The sequence below is a fragment of the Calliphora vicina genome, chromosome 4 (genome assembly GCF_958450345.1).
Source record: "Calliphora vicina chromosome 4, idCalVici1.1, whole genome shotgun sequence".
NCBI classification, from domain to species: domain Eukaryota; kingdom Metazoa; phylum Arthropoda; class Insecta; order Diptera; family Calliphoridae; genus Calliphora; species Calliphora vicina.
The window spans coordinates 78,622,329-78,642,813 of NC_088783.1; positions in this window are offsets into that span (position 1 = coordinate 78,622,329).

The following is a 20,485-nucleotide window of genomic DNA, read 5'->3' on the forward strand; positions in this document are numbered from 1 at the left end:
TGATAAGTTAGTATATGTATGTATATATTTTAGTTAATGTTTGTTAATTTATTGATTAAATTTTGAGTTTTCTTTACAAAAGTTTTTTAAAGTTCTGAAAATATTGTTCTTCCTATGAAGTTAATCGATACGTATGAGTAATAATTTTTTATTAAAGCGAATTACATATTGTGTATACGTTACGTGATCATATTAGCAATTTTACTTAAGCGAAATTTAATGGAAAATACATGCGGAAAATAAATTAAAATTTTGAATATTAAATTTAACAGTAATAAAGGGCAGTCAAATTAGTTATTTCAGATATGTAATGCGTACAAATAATAATGAATATTAATAAAAAATTCACCAGAACATTAAATTTATTGATTGAAAATTTTAAAAACTGGTTAACCGAAAATCAACTTTTTAAATTAACCGGTTCACAAACCCGGTATTTAGGATAACCGGTTTATTAACAAAAGCTATGTATGTTTCGACCAAACGCAATTCTGAAATGCTCTCCTATATGGGCAAAACATAATTTTGCTTAACAACGTAAACAAATACGATTATATTACTATAAATTATACCGTTTTACTTTAGCTTAAGAATTAAAATCAAACTATCTGGTCTTCTATATTACTTGCATTCTAAAAAAATTAATTCCGATATATACGAATTTTAAAAGAGATAAATGGGTTTTTAAAGTATTTTAGAATTAAGCTGAATAAATATAAGCTAAAAAATATTCCACAGTGCGGCGGAATCAAAATTTGTTGAAAATAAATCTGGCATTTCTAAACGGCTGGTCCGATCAGAATAAAATTTGACGTGTGCGTAGCCAAGAAAAAAATATTTTTGACAGACTGAGTTTTAAAAGTGTCGTATTTTTAAACCTAATTGAGATATTGACTTGAAATTTCTTTTGTAAGAACACAAATTAACTTATCTAAATAAAAAAATTAGTTCGGAATAAATGTGGATCAAATTGGTCCTAATATTATTAAATTTGTCATTCTAAATAATAAACTGTAAAAAAAATTGTCAAAAGGTCAAACGGCATCCCGCAATTCCTAAAAATTGGAGCGAAAATCCCAAAAAGGTATTTTTACAATTTTGCCCATAGGATCGACATTTCCTTCGGGGCTCGGAAAATGCTTTGGGGATGAATAGGAAACATATAAAGGTTTCCGAAGCAGCTTTCCGTTTTCTGATCCCTGCTTTGGGATTTTAGAACATGTGGCCCATTGTTGGAATTTTGATAAAAAATAGGTCAATTTCCGAAGAACGTAAGAATAGAATATATTTTATATATCAAAATGTTCTCCGTAAAGATAGATTACCTTATAGAAAAACATAAAATTTGTATAAGTTCTTAAAGAAAGTTAAGTCACCTTTTCGCCAAAAAAAAGGGCAAAAATTTTATATTTTTGGAATTTTTAATATTTTCATAACTGATATTGCTCTGAAATCTTTTGTATATTATTTGTAATTTAGCTGTCTAACTAACAAATTCGACTCCATTCGGTCCAAAAGTACGCCCTATATTTTAAAAAAAGCGGACCAAGGAATGCAAAATTTTAAAATTTAAATTTTGAAATGCCTATAGCTTGGAAATTATAAATAAGGCCTAGCCGAACGCTTTCCAAAAATATAAAAATCTTTGAAATCGGATGGGAAGCAAAAAAATGGCACGTGTTTAAACATTTTACATGTCGAAGCTACCCTACATTGAGCACCCATAGCGCCGCCCCTGGAGAATTTGTATACTTAAACTGTTCAGTTTTAAAAACTTTCGTGAATGATCTTGTCCCTCAGCAAAATGTGTTGGGATAAAAGTATTTCGTTTCCGCATACAAACATATATTAAAATAATTTTTAAATTCTATCACTTCAGAAAGTTGCCACAACTATCAGTCAACTATTATGTACAAGTTATGTACCAATTTTAATAATTCCTCTTAAACCCCCGCCAAGTTTGAAATTTCCAAGTAAATTCCTGATTCCAGGTTCAATATTATAGAAAATTAAAAAATTACCATTTGAAGAACGAAAAAGTAGCATAATACCATTAAGTCCCCTATCCTTGATTTTTTCTTTATTTAGAAGTATATGAGCCAACTATTATGTACATACAGTGGTCGACATAAGTCTACGTACGACCACAGTTTTTGCAACTTTATTAGAGAAAACCCGGTAAATAAAAAAATAATAATGCAGTTTTGTTTCAAATCTATTTTTATTACTTAAACTTCTGTAAACTTTCAAAATTATTCATAAAAAACAATAAAAAAAACATTGACAAAAGTCTACAGAAAAGAATACTAACAGATAAGCATACAATTTATTAAGTCTACAGTTCAAACAATATTCAGTAACTTTGAAAACACTGGTAGAGTTAAAAACAAGTTGCGAAGTGGTCGCCTAAAAAACTACATCGTACAGATGTAGTTTCAACAACAAGATCAGAAGTTATTGTTCATCCACGAACAATTCAAAGAACCTTAAATAATAATGGTAATTAAAGCAGAACTCGTCGTAAATTAGCGAACGGATCGCAAATTTCGTTTGGAATCCGCCCAAAAGCACTTTGAAAAGGACACGGAATTCTGGAAGCGAGTTTTGTTTACTGATGATTTGAAGTATAACATATTTGGAAGAGATGGGAGAGATAAAGTATGGCGCAAAACAATTACCGCAATGGATCCGAAAAACTTACTCGCTACAGTTAAGCATGGTGGTGGCAGTGTGATGGTTTGGTTTACTGTCGCTGCTTCTGGAGTAGGAAGTTTGTGATTATTGAGGGTAATATGGATCGTTATCAGTACAAATCCATTTTGGATCAAAATTTGAGAGCAGCGGTTGATATTTTAACTCTTGGTTAAAGTTGGATTTTTCAGCAAGATAACGATCCGAAACATATGCCCACGACAATTGTATATACCACCTCAAAGCCCGGACTTAAATGTTATTGAGTACGTGTGGGAAATTCTACAACGAAAGATCCGAAAACATCTTATTACTAGTGCACCAATGTTAAAGGAGAAGCTTCCAGAAGAATGGCATAATATAGCGTCCGCAGAACTGGAAAATTCGATGCCCAGACGCTTGTAGATGCCAGTGGTGGCCCAACGAAATATTGAATTTAATGAAAATTTGTATTCGCTGAAAAATGTTTATTTAGTGTACAGATCGAATAAAAGTTAAATTAATTGTAAATTTAGCGATATTTTTTTGTTATATTACTAAAAATGCATTTGAAATAAAACTGCATCATTACTTTTACTTATTATGGTTTAGAAGTCCGCGAGTTACGAAAATAATGGTCGTATGTAGACTTTTGTCGGTCACTGTATATAAAAAAGAATATGAGAAGAAAATGTACCAATTTTGTTTTTCCTTCTTGAACAGTCGTCAAGTTGAAGTTCAAAGTACTCAATTCTGAAAAAATAGGTTTTGTCCAGTCGACACACTCGCGTTCCAAATAAAAGCATGTTAGTTAATTTCAGTTTAACACTTTGTTTTTAAATTGCATTAGTAATTTTTACTAATGTTCGGTACCAAATTCAATTTGGTATTTTTTGATAATTAAATTGATTTAAAATATACATAGGGTCAAAAAAATTTACCAAAAACAAAAAGGTTCGAATTTCAAAAAATATCCTTCTTACAGGATCTACATAGGGAGAGGAACCCTTCCAAATTTCCAAATTTCATGTCTCTACCTTTTGGCGTTTGGACTGGACTATGAATCAGTCAGTAACTTTACTATTTTATATATATAAAGAGTGCGTAAAAAAACCTATTCACACTATCCCCGTCAAAACTTATCCTTGGTCCAACAAATTATTATTTTTTTAATCACATTAGCTTTTCAAAATTATTAATTTACAACTGTTATTTCGGTCAAAATAATCAACGAAAAAAAAAGTACGTGAAAAAAAATTAAAACTTTTAAAAAAAAATCCAATATGGACTTTAAAAAAAATAGCAAAGTTGTTTACTTTTGTTTGTCAGAAATTAGTTTTGCCTTTGAAACACAAAAAGATCTGTAAAAATCGGCCGATTTTCAAAAGGGCTATTCTGTTTGAAAGGTAAGACATACATACATATGTATAACTTTTAAATAAATGAAACAATTTTAAAATCAATTTCGAAACAATATAGTATGATTTCTTTAATTTTTTACATTAAGAATATCATCATGTCACTACATTTGCTATAATAAAAAAGTACTAAACAAAGGGATCGAGAAAAAACTATAAGTATATTCGAACTCTATGGACTCATATGCATATTTTTGGTGTAGCATAGCACAGTGGGGCAGAATCGAACTTTTTTGGAAATTAATCTGGCATTTCTAAACGGCTGGTCCGTTTTGAGTTGGGTGTAGGCAAGGAGTATTCGAGTTTATGTTATTAAAATGGGCCCTACAAATAATCCAGGGGCGGCGCTATGGGGGCTCAAAGTATTTTTAAACACGTGCCATTTTTTTGTTTCCCATCCGATTTCAAAGACTTTTAGATAGATCTTGAAAAAACTTGCTTGCGTGTGCTATTTATCTCTTATAATTTCCTAGTTATAGGCATTTCAAAATTGAAATTTTAAAATTTTGCCATACCTTGGTCCGCTTTTTTAAAAATATAGGGCGCACTTTTGGACCGAATGTTAGTTAGACAACTAAATTACCAACAACATACAAAAGATTTCAGAGCAATATCAATTACGAATCCAGAAATAACAGATTTTCGATTTAAAAATTCAAAAAATAGTATATTTTTGCTGTTTTTTGGACAAAAAGGTGACATAACTCTTTTTTTATTAAAAAACTTTCTTTAAGAACATATAACAATTTTATGTTTTTCTCGGTTTTTGGACCGAATGTTAGTTAGACAACTAAATTACCAACAACATACAAAAGATTTCAGAGCAATATCAATTACGAATCCAGAAATAACAGATTTTCAATTTAAAAATTCAAAAAATAGTATATTTTTGCTGTTTTTTGGACAAAAAGGTGACATAACTCTTTTTTTATTAAAAAACTTTCTTTAAGAACATATAACAATTTTATGTTTTTCTATAAAGTTTCTTTGCGGAGAACATTTTGGTATAAAAAACATGTCCTATTTTTCGAACATGTCGGCCCTACGCCCTTTGGAAATTGACCTATTTTTTATCAAAATTTCAACTTTGGCCCACATGTTCTAAAATCCAAAAGCTGGGATCAGAAAACGGAAAGCAGTTTTGGAAACCCTGATGTGTTCCCTATTTGTCCCTAAAGTATTTTCCCAGCCCCGAAGGAAATGTGGACCCTATAGACAAAATTATAAAAAATACCATTTTTGGAATTTTCGCTCCAATTTTTAGGAATTACGGGATTCCCTTTGACCTTTTGACAAGTTTTTTTACACATTGTTATTTAGAATGAGAAACTTAAAAAAAGCTGAAAATTTCATTGAGTTTCGTTAATAAATAAAGATTTTATTACATATTACATATTCATTGAGTTTCTAAAACTAAAATTTATATTAAAATTTTAATAGGATTGCAAATATTAGGAACAATTTGATCCATATTTTTTCCGAGCTATATTTTTTTGTTTAGATAAGTTAATTTTTGATCTTACAAAAAAAATGTCAAGTCAATATCTCAATTAGATTCAAAAATATGCCACTTTAAAACTCCGTCCTTCAAAAATATTGCACTTTTTCATATCGGATGGGAAACAAAAAAATGGCACGTGTTTAAAAATTTTACATGTCGAAGGTACCCTACTTTGAGACCATAGCGCTGTCCCTGGATAATTTGTAGGGCCCATTTTAATAACTTAAACTTGAATACTCCTTGGCTACGCCCAATTCAAATTTTATCCCGATCGGACCAGCCGTTTAGAAATGCCAGATTTATTTCCAAAAAATTTCGATTCTGCCCCACTGTGCATAGTGTAATTTACATTGAGTAATCTTACTCTATAAATATTCTATTTTCTATTTAAAAAAATGTATTACATAAATTACAAGTAAAATAGAGCAATCACATAACGGTGTTAACAAATGTTTACCTGTGTTTGAAAATGTTAAATAAACAATTTATTTTTGTATTGCTATTTTATGTAATAAACTTTAATTAAGTTTTTTTTATTAAATATTTTCAATTTATTTTAAATGAGTTTTAAAAGCCAACATAAATTACATAAAATTCACTATCACACAATATTTTAATTAGTTTAATTGATTTTATGACATTATAATCCAATGTTGTGCAAACTTTTGACTCATTTATAATTCCCATGCTTAAAATAACACCTCACACATTACAAACTAAATATTTATGTGAATATTTACCCAAGTGAAATAGATTTTTATCATTTAATTTGCTGTGCGTTACAATATTTGTAGTGTGTGTGTTTTATAATTTGTAATTTGTTTGGTAAACTGTCATAAATGAGTAAATTACACGCTACTTTGTTTGTTTTTGTGTTTGTTTAACTCTTAGCAAAACAACATATTTATGTATGTATGTACATTAGGGTGGCAACTAGGTCAAAGTTTAAGTTTTACAAAATTATGAATTTTAACTAAGAGTTGTTTGTAGCGCCTAAAAAAATTAGTTAAATGTATACCGATTCATTCATCAGTTTGCAATTTTGAAGATTTGTCAGAATGCTTTACAAGAAATTGAAAATATCGATAATTTCATGCCAAAAAATATATATTTTTGTCAATTAAAATTCAAGAATCTATATTTTTTCGAAAATTGAACATTGACTTCATTGAAACATGGCTTAGAAATTTTGTTCAAATTCCCAGCATGTAATTTTTAGGCTAAGTGAGACAATAATCCCGCCAAATATCCTTCTAATTGGAAAAAAAAATCATACATCTCATTGCCACCCTAATGTATATATATTTAATGTAATAATAACGACAATGGGAACCACAACAATAGTTATACATACTAGGATGATCGATTCTTCGACATTTTTTATAAACCGGTTTTTGGTTTCTTTGGAAAATTGCAATTTAATATAAAACGGTTTCGGTTTATATTAAACCGGTTTTTTGGCAAAATATTAAAACTCTTAGAAATAAGAAGAAAAAAGTTTTATTTATTAAAATAATAGTGATTAAAACAATTTTGATTACTTCTTTTAAACTTCTAATTTGATCCATTTCGAAATTAATATTTAATTTTTTCTAAAAGTGAGTGGTTGATATTTTATGAATTTTATTTAATTTCAAATGTGCACAAATTGGCAAAAAACAAGTAAGCAAGTATGGTCGGTCAAGCCCGATCATATAATACCCTACACTAAGTAAAAGAGAAAAAACATTTTTCTTTTAAAATTTCAATAATTTATATTTTTGAGTGATTTTCGGAAGTGGGCCTTTTATGGGGGCTATGACCAATTATGGACCGATCACCATGAAATTAGGTAGTGTGATTTCTGTCTATATGAAAGTTTACTATGTTGAATTTTGTATACCAACATTTTTAAGCGATTTATTCACGTTAAAGTGATTTTCGGAAGCGGGTCTATATGGGAGCTATGACTAATTATGGACCGATCGTAACAAAATTTGGTGACATGAATTTTGTATATATAAAACTTATTTGGAGCGCAATTTGTGGAGATACATTTATAAATTAAATATTTATGACCGATAAAGTCCAATTTCGGAAGGACATTTCTATGGGGGCTAGGTGAAATAATGGACCGATTTCAGCCAGTTTCAATAGGCTAATATGTACCAAATTTGATCGAAATATCTTCAATATTGCGACCTGTACGCTGCGCACAAGGTTTACATGGACAGCCAGCCAGCCAGCCGACCAGACGGACGGACGGACATCGTTAAATCGACTCAGAAAGTGATTCTAAGTCGATCGGTATACTTTAAGGTGGGTGTTAGACTAATATTTTTGGGCGTTCTAAACATCTGCACAAACGCATAATACCCTCCCCACTATAGTGGTGTAGGGTATAAAAATGGCAAAAAAATCTATTTTCTATTTAGGTGAAATTTGACCAAAAGATCGATAGCGTCAGTAAATTTGAAGACTTTATGAAGGTAAATAATCTCTTAGGAATCAAACACAGTTTAAATGCTTTGGAGTATATCGATTTTTTTCTTTTATTTTTATAAAACTAGACATCTTTCTAGATCTTTCACTCAGTGTACTTGTAGGACATATAGATAACAAAGCATTGAGTAAGTTTTCTGGCTTTCCGGATGAATTGTGACATTTGTCTAAATATAAAAAGTCTTCTAAAATATTTGGAGTATTTGTTTTAAAAAAGTTTTTTGGATTTTGCATATTTTTTAAAAAATTTTAATACACTAAAACTCATAAAAACACACTTTTAGAATAATAGCCGGTTTATTCTAAAAGTGTGTTTCGAAAAGAGAAAAACCCGGTTTCTTCGATATTCGAAATATGAGCTTTTCAAAAAAACCGGTTATTGAAAACCGAGCCGATCACCCTAATACATATGTACGTATAAATAGTAAAATACCTTTAGATTTATAATGTTTTATATCACGGAATACCACAATCAAACAAATGTCTGCTGTAGTCACTGATGCGTATAAGTGATATTGATATTTAATTATGTCTCATACGTCATGGTGGGTAAATTATAAAATGTGGCAAAAAGGAACATACACGCAGAGAAAAAATATAGTTGTACATGTTTACTGTAATCATTTACAAGATTGAGGTAACCATAATAAGATTGTGGTAACCATAATATGGTAATTTACGATTCACATTATTGTATCAACCATATACATATATTGTTACAGTAAACAAGTACAGTACGGGCTCGATTTGCGCAACCGAAAGGAAATCGAGGTTGTTGCGATATTCGAAATGTTGCAATAATCAACCACTATATACGCTATTATTTTTTATTCTTTTTTTAACAAAAACATGCAATTTAATTAACTAAAAGTAATTAATTCATTTATTAAACAAAACAAAGTAAAAATAAATGGTGTAAATAAATGTGTACTCGAATAAATAAAAAAATATTTTAATAAAAAATAACTGAATAAACAGCCAAAATTCTTTATGAGAGCAGTGTCGTCGTGAAAGTATTTTTTAGGTGCCTATGATTTGGCAAATAGTTTTGAATTACGCTTCTGATTAAAAAAACAACCAGAATAAATAGAGAAGAAATAGAATAACTTCTGAATAATATTACATATGAAAAAAATATAAAGTTGCACTTATCGCGTCTGTTTTTTGAAAAAAGTTGCAGTTATAAAGACTCTAATGTTAAAAAATAGGCTGTTGCCCGTACTGTATATGTTTGTGACAACCATATTTATGATGAATAATTTTATCATAATGTGTTGTTCTCAGATTATGATACCCATGATATGGTAAGTCCTTCATCATATAAATGATTGTCACAAACATGTACTTGTTTACTGTAACTATATACATATATGGTTGATACAATCATGCGAATCGTAAATTACCATATTATGGTTACCACAATCTTGTAAATAGTTACTATACAGTAATGTCTTTAGTTTTGTTTATTACCATGTCGTCCTCCGACACAATAGGACAAAGATCATCATAGAAGATTCTTGTAAAAATGTCATTACCAAATTCCTTAGTTTCAGTTTTCGTACTATACTTCCAGAACCTATTGAATGTTCACGAGTTAAGAAATAAAATTTGTGTGTTTAAAACTATATTTCTATATAAAGTGCAAAAAAAAAAATTTCGGTTAATCGGTTTATTTGTTATTTGAAAATCGTCAATTTCGAACAGTTAACTACCAAAACTAATTGGTTAACCGAATAACGGTTAATCGATTGAATACCGTAGTATGTACTAAAGACATTCAGCAGCACAGCAGTTACTTCAGATCGTTGGGCATTTATATACAAAACGAATGAGTGATAATGAGGAACAATAACAAGCAACGAATTACAAAACAACAGAGTATAGAATGACAATGAGAGCAAATATACACCGAGTTAATGGTATATGATTTCAGGTCACAAGGAAGCACTTTATATCGATTTTTTTTTTAATGAGAAATACGAAGAAAATACATTCATAGAAAATTTCATTCAATTTTAAATTTTTTGTATATTATGCAATATATGTTTTAAGTGAAGTCTCACATTTGTAGAACGATTTAAAAATTTTAAACAATTATGGAGAGGCAAAGAATTAAGCTTTCACAATATTTATATTGATACGTTTTAATCTTTTCAAAACGCTGGTTTATTTCCTTTAAATAAACCGGATACTTTTGATTGCAAATAAAAGCCGTTTAATAGTTTAAAAATTGTAACAACTCTTTATTAATTCAAAATGTACAACAACCACAGAATTAAATAACCACTCAATGTCTTTTATACACGTTTATAAATTCTCAGAAATACAGACACAATTTATAATGTACACGAATTTACTTGAAAAACACAACACACTTTAAGGCACTCAGTTGATGTTTATTCGAAAAGCGTCTCTGATAAAACTCACTCACGACTGCAACCTCTGCCACTATTTATAACACTGCATAACCATCTAGAAAGCTCTATTTCTACAATGTTCTTTAACTGAATATTCGAATTCGAATACAGCGCTGCCAACTTACGATCAATGGTCAACTGAAAGCTTTTATTTAAAAATGTTTCGATTTTTTATAGTTTTATTCGTAATTTTTCAAATTAAACAATAGTTATTTTAATTTTTTTCTATGGAATTCAATTTTTCTTTGCACAGTGTTTAAATTCTATTATATATAGCAAAAAACAAGACATTACTTGTTAAAATCGTACAATTTGTAATGTACTCTGAAAGTACAAAGACTCACGCTAGGTAGTTTTCCAAGTTTTGTTTTCAATGTAGCCCCGAGTTATTTTTTTCATTATCCTAAAAAAAATAATGAAATCAGTAAAATTTTCAGCTTTATTTTTCTTATGATTTATTAATTCTTTATTTTAACAGACATTTTTATAAAAGTAGACCTTTATCATATTAAATAAAAATTTAATATAAAGTCGGTTTTATAATGACAAAAACGGATACCGGTTTTTTTAAAAAAACACACTTGTTCGGTTGAACCGGACAATCCTCTACTCTAGCTTTTTTCATTCGGTCACTCAATATATATTGAATATTATATTGAATATTATGGTTAAATTTGTTCAATACTTACTTTTAACTTTTAACAAATCGAGTCAAAAATTCGCATAAATAACAAGTAAGAAAGTACGGTCGGTCAAGCCCTACCATATACATAATACCCTACACTAAGTAAATGTGTAAAAACATTTTTCTTTCAAAATATCAATAATTTATATTCGTAACTGATTTTCGGAAGTGGCCTTTATATGGGAGCTATGATCAGTTATGGACCGATTACCATGAAATTAGGTCATGTGATTTATGTCTATGTGGAAGTTATTAATGTTGAATTTTGTATGTAAACCAGCATTTTTAAGAGATTTATGCACGTTAAAGTGATTTTCGGAAGCGGATCTATATGGGAGCTACGACTAATTATCGTAACAAAATTTGGTGACATGAATTTTGTATATATAAAACTTATTTGGAGCGCAATTTGTGGAGATACATTTATAAATTAAACATTTATGACCGATAAAGTCCAATTTCGGGAGGACATTTGTATGGGGGCTAGGTGAAATAATGGACCGATTTCAGCCAGTTTCAATAGGCTTGGTCCTTGGGCCGAAAAAATAATATGTACCAAATATTATCGAAATGTACTCTGCGCACAAGGTTTACATGGACAGCCAGCCAGCCAGCCGACCAGACGGACGGACGGACATCGTTTAATCGACTCAGAAAGTGATTCTAAGTCGATCGGTATACTTTAAGGTGGGTGTTAGACTAATATCTTTGAGCGTTACAAACATCTGCACAAACGCATTATACCCTACACCACCTTAGTGAGTGTAGCGAAATAAGCCAACATACCGTTGCCGCTAAGTCAGCGTTACCGAAATAATTCATATAAACGTTACTTTTTTTTTATCATTTTGAATCGGTAGCCAACCTTGATTAAAATGTATATAAAAATTCCCAGTAAATTTTTGAGTTTTAAATGGAATCTCGCTAAACATTGGCAAATATAAAATTGGTAGAGAAAGTCGATCATGCCCCAAAACTGTGGCAGCAGTTTTAAAAATATTTGTTCTACTTTATGCCGCTGGAAATAAGACCAGACTTTAATAGAAAACCCATTCACAGTTGCTCATTTTGCAACACTACCATTTTATAATTTTCCTTTAACGCAAGAGTGAAAACTCCTTGTAAGCAAAAATCTTTTAATTTTATCTTTTCTTATATCAATGTCACTAACATAATAAAAAAAATCTTCTCATATACCTGTGTTAGTAAAGGATAAAATACAAAAAGATTTGAGGAAATTAAATTTTACTAAAAGTTTCTCACCCTGTTTGTGTAGCAAAGTAAATAAATAAAAGGTCAGAATATTTTATTTATTTAATTAAGGGGGATTCAAACATGACATCCTTTCGTAGTTGTATGCGTAGCTTAACTCAAATAAACCTTTTCACTTCATTAAAATTCGAAATAGTTGGCAAACTTTAAAAAGTTGACAAATGAAGGTCTTTAGGGGTTACAACTCGTTAATAAAAGCATTGTTAAGATGGCTTCGAGGTAACAAAAGCATAAAGATCTTTAGAAAGGACATATTCAATTTAGTATTTAAGAAAATTTCCAACATAGGTTTATAAAAAAATTTAAGTTTCTGTTATTTAAACAACTTTTTTTATAATTTTGTATATGTTTAATTTTTTTAAATTAAATCCAAATATTTTCTATCAATTAAACAATAATTTAAGATTAAAGTCAATTACTATAAATCCATTAAATCTATTCTGACATAAATTTTTCTCTTCTATTTGCTTTTTTTCATTATCGTTGTTTTTATGTTTCTCTATTTTCCATTTAATGATAAATGATGTTTTTTATTATTTATTAACCACATGCATCAATTTGCGAAAATTTACGAGATTCTGGTTAAAAATTCTAGAATCAATATTTAATTTTAATGTGAAATTTAGATGTTGATTTATTGTTTTTTTTTATTTCTATTTCTATTTCTCTTGTATGGGGTGGGATACAGACATAAATGTTTATTTGACATATTGTTTATAGTATTAATAAATTTGTGTTTGATTTTATATACGTATAAGTTAGTTGCACAGTGGGTAAATAAATTGTGCAAAATATAATTTCGATTTAGCCACTATCGATGTTTTCGAAACAAATTTTAGTTGCTATCATGACAAAAATAATAGCAGCAAACATATTTGTTCTTGCTTTTAGCTTTAGCTAATCGGAAAAATATTTCTCGGAATTTCCAGGAATACTTTTTCTAAAAATTGTAGGGAATTTCTTATATGTTTTTTTAAATTTTAGGTTCTTAAACATGAAAACTTCCATGAATATTCATATTCATTTAAATGAGTAAACTATTAATTGAAATGGATGGACGAAATAGTTGTAAATGACTTTGAAACTGTGTATTGTTACTTATTCTAATGTTTTGTATTAAAATCTCAATTGTCATTAAAAGTTCAATTAGCACGTTTGCTCACTAACCTAACGATTATTAAAGTTAATATTGGTTTATTAAGCTCTTTTTTCAAACAGAATTCATATTGTAAACCATTGTTAACTGTAATAATTGGTTTAAAAGGGTGAGCTTGTGGTATTTGGAGACATTTTGAGTTCATTACTTTAAATAATCTTTATTAACAACGTGCCGCTAATATATTCGAGTACTAACTCATACTAATGATTGCAACAAAAACTAATTTTTCTACATGACAATATCAACAGACAACTGCATTATTGTTACGAGCACTGGAAGTGTTTATAAACATGATGAAAGTTGCAAATAGCCCTTACAAACCGTTAAAAAATATTGGTGAAAAAATCAAGATAGTCGCGACCGATTTTCTTATGTTGGACTGTAGCGGATATATTGAAGTATTCATCATGTATGAAAGTTATTTGGGGGCTTTGGAAAGTTGATTGCAACATACAGACGTATACATTGAGTCAGTTATCTATAACGATCCAGATTATATGTATATACTTTATGGAATCGCAAATGAAAAATGTAGAAATTACAAATGGAATGACAATCTTATAAATACCCTGCCACTCATGATGAAGATTTTAGTAATTTTCTAGATGAACTCTAAAGCGATTTGTATTATTTTTGTAGCATTCTTGATCCCATGTTAATTTCTAACAGCAAAACCTATTATTTACATTAAATAAAGTGCAAAATGTTAAGATTGTCGTATTCGTCACAGTTGAAATACCAAAACTCTCATGATTTTATAAACCAATAATTGGCCCGTTGGTTACACGTGGCCTGCAATTATTCGAGTTTAACATTGATCGAAAAAAAGTTCATCTTTGATGATCACATGTTGACATCTCGTAACTGACCAAACAATGTCTATTTGACATCATTGGAAAAAATAGTTCGTTACGAGTTGTAATAAATAATAAAAAATTAAAACATTTATCGTTTATCTTATTTTTTCTACGTTGATTCTTAAGTCGCCTTTTTATTTTAAATCTCTTTTGGAGTTGCTACCAAAAATCATTTGTGTTCACATGATGATTTATTTAATATTTTCTTTTTTTCCTTATATGCAGGGTTGAGTTTTTTATTTTTCAATCGGGTTATCTTTACAAAATACAAATGAGTATAAAGAGAAATCATGAAAACAGAAATTGTGATTTTTTATCAGAAAGAGTTCTACTCTAAACCGCTAGTTACCAAACAAAAGAAGCATTATTTTAAATCAACGTGTGAACGTAGCATTTGTTGTTTAAAAAATGTTGTTGAATTTAGATTCCAAAAAGTTTTTAAATCCGGATAAGGTCTTCATTTCAGATAACTTGCAAGGCGTTTTTATACTTAACACCAAAAATATAGGGGATATAATGATTTTATAAATTAATTTGTAACACATCGTAACATTGGTCGTGGAAATGTTTTGAATTGAAACAAAATGTCCGCTTGTCCGAATTTGAAAAACAATTAAAACACTAGAAAATTGGTCAAATAAATTTATTGCTAATAGCTAACTTGTGTATGTGTCCAAAAATTATCAAATATGTTGTAGAGGTAAAAAGTTTGTTATCAAAATATGTATACGAAAAACTGTGTTCAGACTTACATATCGAGAGTCGAGATTTTTTTGGTTAATTATAATATATGTTCCATTTATCGAAATAAACGAAAATCTGTACAAGATTAGGGCCTTTTTATATTAATGCTTCGATATATGCATGAATCTACAGAGAGCCTCAAAAGTGAGTAAACACCACAAATTATTATTTTTTTTTAATAATGAAAATCCTAAAATCTATCCATCGAATACAATATAAAAGTTTTGGTTTGTTGGAGATTGGGCAGAATAATAGATTCGGTTCTGAAAAAAAATATTTAAAAAAAGATAATGATTTTCATGATCTTAAAAAATAAAAAAATCACTTGTGTTTACACACTTTAAAGCTCACTGTATATTTTATTTATAAATTGCCAACTCGGGTTAATCAAATAAAAACCGACAGTATAACTATTAGTTAACACATAACTAAACTTCGTGTTAATAGAGACGAGACACTCCGATTTGTCAAACAAAAATACAACAAATCATATGTCTGATTCAAAAACAAAATACATTGACTAGCATGTATTTTGTTGTTGCCAGAGATAGGTTTTTGATAACAGACTTAGGTTTCTGACAATTACGTCTCGTCTCTATGCTACCTACTGTTGCCAGCCTGGCTGGACTTGGTTGGATTGTCCAGCTTTTTTGATGCCTGTCCAGTTTCAAGCTAAAATTTCATTTGTCCAGCTAAATAGAAATTTTCTACAATAATATCTATATTATTTATTACTTCAAATTTACTTACTACTAAGAAGAAGAAAATAAATGCCAAAAAGTTTTAGGGGAATACATGTCATATGGAATTTCTGATAATGACGTCAATGAAGAAGAAGAATGTAAAAGTTAAGGATTATCAGAAGCATTTTTATATTTTATGCAAAACATAATGCAGGAATTTCATACAACTATTTTAGCTCTTGAGAAAGGCTCTTGTACAGTTTTAGAGTTGCTCGATATAATGACCGTACTTATAAATAGCCTCAAATGTAGAAAACATTAAAATTTTTTTGGCACCAAAGTTAACAGCATTTTGAAAAAAATTTCGCCTAATGAACAAAAAACTTTAAGGGCCGTTTTCTCATTAGGTGATTATCTTTTTCCCAACGAAAAACTGCAGATTAAAGAAATTTGGTTTTCTCAATGTCTCATTTGCTTCTATTCTGTCGCAAAGCTAACCCGACCTTATCTGCCAATTATTTATTTATCGTACAGATAAATTCAATCAGCTGACTGCTGTTCATAGTTTGTATGTGTTTGTGTTTTTGTAAACGAAATTAAATAGATTTTATGAAAAAAAAAGTTTAATAGAGGAATTAACATTAATTTGATGGAGGATGAACACGAAGAACATGAGTTCGAAGTGAATGCTGAAAAATTTTATCATGCCAGGCCTAACTACCTGGCAGACATGGAGGATAATGAATATTTCAAAAGATTCCGGCTGTCGATGGCCACGTTAAACAGCTGATTTATGTAAACATGTTGTCAATTGAAGGCAGGGTTCCCAACTTTCAAATCTATTTTGAGAGGTATTGCCAACTGAAAATAATCTTTTTTGTCGGTATATTGAGAAAAACAAAATTGTTAACGGACAGTTTATCGGCCTAATAAATTTATGTCGACATTTAGTAACAGGCATACATTGAGAAAACGGGCCTAAGACTTAAGTCAGCTATTTAGAAAATCGTTTTTTTTAAAAATAGCATTTTTAAATTTTTTAAAAAAAAACATATTTTCTTGGGTAGATTTACAAAAACTTCCGCAAAACCTTCAATTATCTGAAGTAATAGATAACGATAAACTATACATATATCGATTACTGCAGCCTTCGTGAAGTTTATAAACAAATACCAAGAGATTTGTCAAATGATATGGTTTTTACCAAAGGTGAAAGGAATGAATTCGTGATTTTAAGAAAAGTTGTATGTTTCGTATTTTCAATACCAGTAAGCAAAGCTTTTTGTGATAGAGTTTTTAATATTTTAAACAATCTTTATACTAAAGAAATAAACCGAATGTCATTCGATCTGATTAGAGCTGAAATATTAATACGAACAAAGTTTGTACAGATTTTCAAAATGGTTTACAAACCTCTAGGTTTGAAATTTTCCAAAATCCGTAAGTTCAAAACCGAAATAAAGTGGCATGTTTTTAGTATTTAATAATATAAATATGTATATGACGGACTGAACTGAACAAATTTAAGCATAATTAAATAAATTTTAAGGAATGAAATGAAAATATTTTATTGTGATTCTAAATTTTTAAATAACTGCTAAAAAAACAATTTTTGTAAAAACTTGAAAAGCGACTAAGTGGGGGTTGTAGACCCCCATTTTCAAAGATTTTGAAACACCCTCAAAATTTAGAGTTATTTTGAAAAAAAAACTGTTTTACGATAGGTCGTAGTTCTTTAGTACCTCTAACTAGAGTATCCAAAACCGAAAACCGGTCAACCGTTTTTTTCATCTTTGTAAACTCCACCGGTTTCAGTTTTTTAACTTTTCGGTTTTTTGACAAACCGGTTTTTGTATGACGGTTAACCGGTTTTAATGAAAAATATTTTCTAAAGTTCATTCAAACATATTTATGAAAAAATTTTAAAAACATTGATTTATTTTATAGAAAATTTTAGCATTTGACAACATTTCGTAAAAGATATAAAATAATTGCATAAAGAATTCAAAAATGCTAAATTTCCATTAAATTAAAATTTAATATAAACCTCTAACTCACACATTTTTAGAACGAAAAAACAGTTATGGTTATGGAAAGTCAAAGAATTAAGCTTTCATAAAATTTATGCATAAAATGTATTTTCTATGAAAACCTATTCTTTTATTAAAAAAAAACATTGTACAAAAGAATAGAAAAAAACGAGACATTACTTGTTAAATCGGTTTAAATATGCAAAAGTTTATAAACTTTTTCGAAAAAGTTCGAAAAAGTTTTTGACACAATTTGTAATGTACTCAACAAGACCTTTAACCCACGCCTTGTCGTTTTCCAAGTTTTTTCTCACTGTAGCACCGTGTATTTCAAATATATGTTGATTACAATGGATAAAAATATATTTTAATAAAAAATATTTACACAAAACCAAAATTAACATTTTCTAAGTAATATTTTTAATGTCCAGTTTTTTTGATTTGTCCAGCTTTTTAGACCCCAATGTCCAGCTTTTTGCAAATGGTTATTATATTGTTTTTGACAGAATTAATTTTTTTTAATAAATTGTAAAAAGTAAATGTATTTTATAAATGACAACATTGCATACTAGGTGGTGGCAGTTCTACAAAAACTACAATTGGTCTTACCAAATGTCAAAAAATAACTGTAAAATGTGTATTAAAACTTAATGTAGTGTGGATAATTGAATAGTGGTGGCTTAACTTATTTATGTGAAAAATTAATATTTTGAAATATAAAAACAAGTTTAGACAGATGCTAGAACCAAACAAGCGAAACAACTGTTTGACTGACACCACCTTGTATAAATTGGCCTTTTTATTGTCCATTGTTCCAGCAGAAACTTTATAAAATTTTTTGATTTTCTAACACCTTAATTTATGGCTTCATCAGACATTAAATCCCCTTTATATTTATGTGTCTGTTAAAAAATATATAAGAATATTAAATAAAAAGCTTCTGCAAGGAGCAATGCTTAAAACTAAAAAACATATTTTCTGGTTAAAGTGGTTCTAATGGGCATAAGATATTTAGAGATACGCATAACTTTATTATTTTTATTTTATATTTAAGCAAATAAATTAACAATCTATAAGTTATAATTTATGGCTTTTTAGAAAAACTTTCGCTTGGCTTTTTTTCTATTCCTCAAATACACAAATACTTAGATATATTTTTGTATGAGGCACATTAAAACCAAATGTTATTTTTTAAATGTCTAGCAATTGGTATCTGTGCCTTTTATTAAACTTGTTTGCACAGCGAATTTTGTTATTTGCTTTACAAATACAACATTAAGGCTTTCTAACCATTCATTATGACAGTTTTGTTTCCAAAAACCTTTAAATAATATAATGTTCTTAAACAGCTTGCCAAAAAAACATAGACATTTTTAATAACTATGACAAGCTGTATGGAAATTGAGGTTAAGGATGTACTAAAACATCACTCCTTGGTTAAATTATTGTATTTGTTGTTATGTAATTTAATATATTTTGTTACGAAGATTTGAAGTGCAAATATTTTCATTTATTATTTACTTACAATATAAGTATACTACTACTATTACTACAATTATGTATCTCTACAAAGTTTAATCGCATTTAATCCAACCAGAGATGGAGAATAGTATCAACTATATAACCATTTTTAATATTTGTTCAATGATACCTTAGGTTTGCTCTGATTATGAGATGGTAATTCTATCAACAATGTTACCATATTTTCTAAAAATATATTGCTTTCGAATTTAAACTTTTTGCAAAATATTTTTGCTAATTATTTCTTTTTTTCAATTTGAAGAAGTCTGAATTTTGCTAAAGCGAAATATTTTTAACTATTTGTTAAAATTAAGCCATGTCGTCCGTCTGTCTGTCTGTCTGTCTGTTGAAATCAATTTTCTGAAGACCCCAGATATCTTCGGGATCCATTTAAAATCAGCAAAATCGGTCCACAAGTGGCTGAGATATGAGGAAAAAACCAGGACAACCTCGATTTTTGATCTATTTTTGACCTATGTATTTCTGGATTACTAAGAGCTAGTTTCTTACTTGTCAGTTAAACTCAGCTTATATTAAACCTAAAACATATTTTGCCGGGATTTAACCAATGATTAACTAATGGATTAATTTTGTAAGCATTGCAATACTGCCATATAAATATGGCAATACTTAAAATTTTATAAGAAAGAGCAACCGCGTACATAACTTTTTTTGTAAATTTTAACTTTGTAAAAGAAAAAGTGACATATATAAAATGTATGTATATTTAAAATTATATTGATGTTAATAAAGCAAATCAAAACAAAGATCTGATGTGCTGAATAGTTTACTTATTTTTCATCTGTTTGCTTTTTGTTTAAACGAAGAATGTAGATTATCTTTATCCCAGAAACTGGATCTAAGTCATTAATATAGACAAAATGGATTTCTAATGATAGATATTTCAAAGATCTTTGCAACGACATATATAAGACCATAGTAAGTTGGACCTACAATGGGTCAAAATCGCAAAAAATATTTTGTAACCCGAATTTTTTTTCTTATACAAAACAAAATTTTTCTTAAATTTTTTAAAATTTAAAAAAA